The following is a 6808-nucleotide window of genomic DNA, read 5'->3' on the forward strand; positions in this document are numbered from 1 at the left end:
GGGCCCTGAGCCTCTGCTTTGCCTCAGATGAGGCTACAGAGTCTCTTGTGAGGACTGGAGAGATGGCTAGAGCTGTCAGACCATGAACTGCTCTAGCAGAGGACCTGTGCTCAATTCCCAGCACCTCATGGGTGCTTACAACCATTTGCAAATCTATCTAATCTATCTATCTATCTATCTATCTATCTATCTATCTATCTATCTGTCTGTCATCATCTATGTATCTATATATCTACCTCTCTCTCTCTCTCTCTCTCTCTCTCTCTTTGTCTTTCTTTCATCTATGTATCTGTCTATATCTCCAGGGGATAGAACACCCTTTTCTGGTCTTCTGGGCTGAAGACTGAGCCCAGTTTGAGGGTCATTTAATGACCCCAGGATCACTGAGGCAGAATGTGGATACTGAGGCAGGTGTGTGGATGTGTAGTCAGATCCCACAGAGCTGCTCCAGCAGAGAAATGTGGATGGACTGGGATGATGTCGGGGCGGAAGAGCCAATATAGAGCAAAGCTATTCTAGGTACCCACTGGGGATTTCACAAGGAGCAGGGAGTTGGGGTCTTGTCACCACAGGTTGAGGGTTGTGCATAGGACAATGGACTCCATGACACTCAGGTCCACCATTCCTGTGAACAGTCAGCTTTGGTGACCAGAGAAAGCCCTGAGACACAGAGGTGGAGAGGATGGCTCTTGGATGTCTGTTCTGCAGGCACTGAAAGAGCTGGGACTGGAACACAGGAGTTCCTCCATGCCTGCTACAGCCAGCCTAGACCTGGGCCTATCACTTCATCTGCTAATCTGACCAACAAAGGCAGCCTTTTCTGTGGGTTTAAAATATGTATGTGTATGTGTGTATACACAAATTTTTATTATTTTTATTTTATGTGTATGAGCATTTTGTCTGCACAGGAGCCAGAGAAGAGTGTCAGATGTCCTGGAACTGGTGTTAAAAATGGTCATGAGCCACTAGGTGTGTGCTGGGAATTGAACCTGGGACCTCTGGAAGAGCAGTCAGTGTTCTTAACCATCAAGCAACCTTACCATCCCCAAGAGCAGCCTTGTTTAAAGGATGGGAGAAAATTGAGGGCTGGCCTACAGTTGCCACCCCAGCTGCTCCAGAAGGGAAGGAAAGAAGATCTTTAAGTCTAGGAGCCCAAAGCCAACAGAAAAAATGGGGGAGGGGCAAAAGCAAGGAGGAAGGAGGGGAAAGACATTCCATCTTCCAGATAGAGTGTGTGTGTTTCAGAGTAGGCAGCACATGTGCCTCCGGAGGATGTTTCCCACAAGCCTTCTGAGAGCAGCAGGTGTCCAGTGACAAGCAGGAATGGCTGGAGTCTTACCATGTGCAGCTCCATGTCTCTAGGAGCCACCAAGTAGGTAAGGAATCACGTGACAGTCATAAGAAGGCAGGACGAGGTTGAGGCAGCCATTTTATCGTGTCGGGGATATCTCCTGCAACCACAGTGTCCCCCACGAAACCTATGCATGCAGCGTACTGCTGTGAGGAAGGACCAGGCATGGGTTGGGTTTGTGTGGAAGGAAGGATCTCATGGAAGAAAACTGTACACCCTAGGGACTAGAATGTCACTATGCAGAGAAGGGTCCATGTTGCAGACTGAAGCCAGTGAGGGGCGAGGGACAGGGGCCTGCCCCCTCCTTTTCTGCCCTCCACATCAGGAAGAGATGGCCTAGGATACACAGAGTTGGACTTCTGCTGTGGTCCCTGACACCACCTGCCTTTGGCCCCTTGGCACACACCACCAAAATGTGCCCACCTAGTGGCTTCTGGCTCCCAGGACTTGATTTTCCTGACTCTCTCTGGCCCCTGGATTCTACTTGGTCTGTATGAGTCATCTGGGAAGTGGTGGGGCCTTTGTGCTCCCCCAAAGATGCTCCCCTGCCATAAGCTGACACCCCAGTCTGTGTTCAGTGCCCCCAGGACATCCATGCCTTTCCCTGCCTGAATGTGGGAACGTCTACCCCCCTCTCCAGGCAATCCCCTGCACCTGCTTCCAAGCCTCCTGAACAGCTTGCCAACCACCTGTCACTCCTCACTGCACTTGTCTGACAGTCTCTCAGACATCCTTTGTCATAGGCATGTGTCACAGGTGTATAATTACTCGTTTGGCATTTTTTATGTAAATCAATATTTTCATTTGTGTATGCTTTCATTGTGCTAAAATGAACGTGACATTAAACATATTACCGTCTATTGATCTTTTAGTGCTAGGGCGGATACCAGGGCCTTATACTCGCAAACCAAGGTCACTGAGCTCATTCTCCAGCCCTAACATTTTTAAAAAAACTTTTGTCTTATGTAGCCCAGGCTAGCCTTAAACTCACTATATAGCTGAGGATTAGATCTTCTTGTTCTCCTTCACTTTCCAAATACTGGCATTACAGGCATGCACTACCATGCCCAGGGTATATCCTCATTCACTTAAAAAAATATATTTGGTCTTATTATTTTTAGGTATCTGTATCTGTGTCTGTGTCTGAGTATGCACACATGAGTGCAGGTGCCCTCAGAGGTCATTGGCTTTGGATCACCCTGAAGATGGGGTTACAGATGGTTATGAACTATTTGGCATTGGTACTCAGAACCAAACTCAGGCCCTCTGCAAGAATAGCAAGGGCTGTTAACTGATGGGCTATCTCTTCAGCCCCACCCACAAATGTATATATATTTGTATGTGTGCACACACACACACACACACACTCATACATACACATATACACACACATACACACACACACTCACATACACACAGAGAAATAAATGAAAAAAATGAGATAACTATATCATATAACTGCAAGGTAGATATGGCATACACCTTTAATCCCAGCACTTGGGAGGCAGCGGCAGGTAGATTTCTAAATTCAAGGCCAATCTTGTCTGTAGACATAGTTTCATGACAGCCAGCGCTATACGGGAAACCTTGTCTAGAAAATAAAAAAAGCAATGAAAAAACAACAAAAACAAAAATTTAAAACCCCATATAAATAAACTAAATAAGAAAAAAATCAAAGTGTGTTTGGGAGGGAGCACGGAGATGACCAATATTGGTTCATGTGCCACCTCTGGGGACACTGAGCCAGCATGCTATACACAAGCACAGCCAAACTGAGCCTTGAGCTAGCCAGTGGTGGCACATGCCTTTAACCCCAGCCCTTGGGAGGCAGAGGCAGGCAGATCTTTGAATTTGAAGACAGCCTGGTGTACAGAGTGAGTTCCAGGACAGCCAAGGCTTCAGAGAAAAACCTTGTCTGGAAAACAAAACAAAATAAAAACAAAACCTGAGCCTTGTCTAGAGCTGCGTGTCTGGACCTGACCAGGGCTGGTCCATTATAGATAACTTAGATCTTTTGCTGGACAGCTTAGGTGAAGGCTCCGAATCTTCGGTCAGGGCAAGCCTGGCCAATGGAACAGCTAGTCCATCCCGGCCTTATGCTAGGGAACTGCTTGTGCTCCGAGGATCTGGGCCGCTACACACACACACACACACACACACACACACACACACACACACATACACGTGCTTTCCTGGACTTAGCACGACATACCATCTGACTTCTACCCGGCAGCTCCTCTTCCCGCGGGCACTGGGGTCCATTTGGCCATGCACAGGGTACATTGCTCTTGAATCAGCTTGTGGTAAGTGATTGTAGAAGATAGAAGGTAAATATCCAACTTCCTCCTTTCTCGGGGTTAGGGGTGGGGGTGGGGGTGGTACCTGTGAAGTGGGCGTGTTCTTCCTTGACTCCCGAGCTCCCCAGCAGCCCTTAGTGACATGCTCCTTAGTGACTGCTTTAACTGGCTGCCTTCCCTGCCCGTCTCCTGTCATCTTCTTCCCTTCCCTTCCTGGTACATGCTGGAATTAGGTAGATAGCTTAGCATGGGACCTGGGTCTTAGCCTCTGATCAAGCACCCCCAAGGAAGATACCGGAGAGCATTAGATTCCAGTTCATTTTCTATGCCCGAGAAACCTATTTTCCCCCTCTCAATTGCTTTCAAAACAGCATTTTGGAGGAGTCAGGGTGTATGGGGACACCAGAAATTCTCTCTTTCCACCAATCTCTTTCCCACAGGGGTTACCTCAACTGGCTTGAGCTTCTCAAAGAAATAGAACATTGTAATTAACATATGAAATCCTTACTTCTGATATTATTAAATTTGTTACGCTTATACAGTGTGGAACATATTGAAAGGCAAATTAAAATGTTATGTGTTAATAGGCTTGGATTAAATTGGGCTTTGAGAACCCAGGGAAGCAGAGTTGGCCCCACATGGACGCTCTGTGGGGGTTTTAAAGAGTCTGGCCTCCCCACGAAGCCACCATCATTGAAACCACTCAGGAAGAGAGTTGGTCCTAAGAGAAGGCCCCAGCCTTCAAGTGCGGGTTTGGTGAGTGTTTCTGTTGAGTGTGTGTGGAGAGGTGGGCTTCTGTGTATTCTATTTCTCCACGGTAGCATGGAAAGAGAAGACAAAATCGAGAAAGCTCTTGGAAGGAACCTTTTCCGGTCAGAACAAGGTCAGGGAGCCCCCCACGAACCCTGGGCCATGGTGTCCCCAAGTCTGGAGATCTGGAGAAGGGCCATGAACAGTCTTGGTCTAGGGAAAGGTGGTACTCTTCCTGGCCCTCTGTATTTTCAGTTTCCACCCACAGATTCAAGCACTATAAATTGAGAATATTTTAAAAATATAAAAATAACCCCAGCATTTGGGAAGCAGAGGCTGGCCTCTGAGTTTGAGGCCAGCCTGGTCTACAGAGTGAGTTTCAGGACAGCTAAGGCTTTCTCAACAAACAAAAACAAACAAACAAACAAAAATTAAGCATAAGGCTGTGTGTGGTGGTGCACACCTTTAATCCCAGTACTCTGGAGGCCAGGGCAGGTGTTTGAGGCCAGCTTGGTCTACATACTGATTTCCAGGCCAACCAAGGGCTATATAGTGAGTCCCTATCTCAAAATAAATAAATATATATATTAAAAATGAAAAGCTGGGCGGTGGTGGCACACGCCTGTGATCCCAGCACTCTGGGAAGCAGAGGCAGGCAGATTTCTGAGTTCAAGGCCAGCCTGGTCTGCAGAGTGAGCTCCAGGACAGCCAGGTCTATACAGAGAAACCCTGTCTTGAAAAAAACAAAAACAAAAACAAACAAAAAAGAAAAATAATAACACAACAATAAACCATGATGCAGATCACTTTTATGGTATGAATCTGCAATATCAGTTCTCCATAGGCTCATATATTGACTGCTTGTTCTCTGGATGTTGGCACTGTTTGAGGAGGTGGTGGGCCCTTTAAGGGTTTTGCTCTAGTAGGTGGAAGTGGGTCAGTAGGGAAGGGTCTTTGAAGTTATAGCCCAGCTCCTAATTTGAGTCACAGTTCCTGTAGCCTGGTCCACCCCTATGCTCCTGCGGCTCTGGACTGAGCTGCTCAGCCGACCCCTCTGCTCCCCATGATGGAATGAAGCCAGCAGCCAAGATAGCCCTTACCTTCCCTAGTCGTTTTCTTCCCCGTATTCTTATCACAGTGGTATTAAAGTATCATGATAATGCATAGCATAATGTATAGTTTACAGCATTTATAATGCATTGGGTATTGTGAATATTTTAGATGTGTATAAGACATCTCTAGACGTTTTATAGTAAATGGGAACATGTGCTTATCTTGCAGGTAGTCACACAGTTTGGTGACGAGACCTGAGTGTCTAGGGATCTGGTGTCTATGGGCAGATGGGGCCTGATCCTCTAGGGTACCGAGGAAGAGCTGCATGAAGCAACCACCTTCATTCATCCTAGATGGGTGTCTTAGTCAGGGTTTCATTGCTGTGAAGAGACACCATGACCAAGGCAACTCCTAAAAGGAAAACATCTCATTGGGGCTGCTTTATAGTTTCAGAGGTTCAGTCCATGACCGTCGTGGTGGGAAGCATGGCTATAAACAGGCAGACATGGTGCTGGAGAAGGAGCTGAAAGTTCTACATCTTGATCCGCAGAAGGGGACTGTATGTCACACCTGGCATAGCTTGAGCATAGGAGACCTCCAAGCCCACCCCACAGTGATACACTCCCCCCAGCCAGGCCACACCTACTCCAACAAAGACATTCTTCCTAATAGTGTGCCATACAGTTTTCTATGGGCCAAACATTCAAACACGAGTTTATGGGGGGTCATTCCTTTCAAACCACCACAAGTCAGTCTTTATTTTCCTCCTCCCAAATCTTTTGCCTCAGTGTACCTGGGCCTCCTACAGTATGACTCCCCTGTCCACAGCCCCCAGGTGGGTACCATCCTCTTCCCCAGAGGCAGGTTCAGGTCTTCAATCTCATCTAATCTAACATCAAGCTTGGAATCCAGGGCCTCATCCCTAATATTGTGTTACTACTATCCTATGGGACTAGGATATCAGTCCAGTGGCAGAGCACCACTAATAGTCATATTATGTTTATAAAATTAAGTACTACACATCATTCATGCATTTATGTTATAATTATGGTATCCCATTGTACGATGCATAATCTATACATGTTTACATATAGTACTTTATATTTAAATTTGACTTGTTAATATGACATACTACCTAAAATTTTTAATTTTTATATATATTGCAGGAGCTTTCTTCAAAATCAAAATATTTCATGGGTGAAGAGCTTTGTAACAATGGCTAGCTTGGAGGAAGTGTTACCTCCTTCAGTAAATTCCTGTTCTGTCTTTAGCAGGATCCTCTGAGGCAGTCTTAGCAGGCGCTCCAGACTCTGCCCTGTGTGTTCAAGGTCTCCAGGATCTTGCTCCTGCCCTCTCT

The sequence above is a fragment of the Apodemus sylvaticus genome, chromosome 21, assembly GCF_947179515.1.
Source record: "Apodemus sylvaticus chromosome 21, mApoSyl1.1, whole genome shotgun sequence".
Taxonomy (NCBI): domain Eukaryota; kingdom Metazoa; phylum Chordata; class Mammalia; order Rodentia; family Muridae; genus Apodemus; species Apodemus sylvaticus.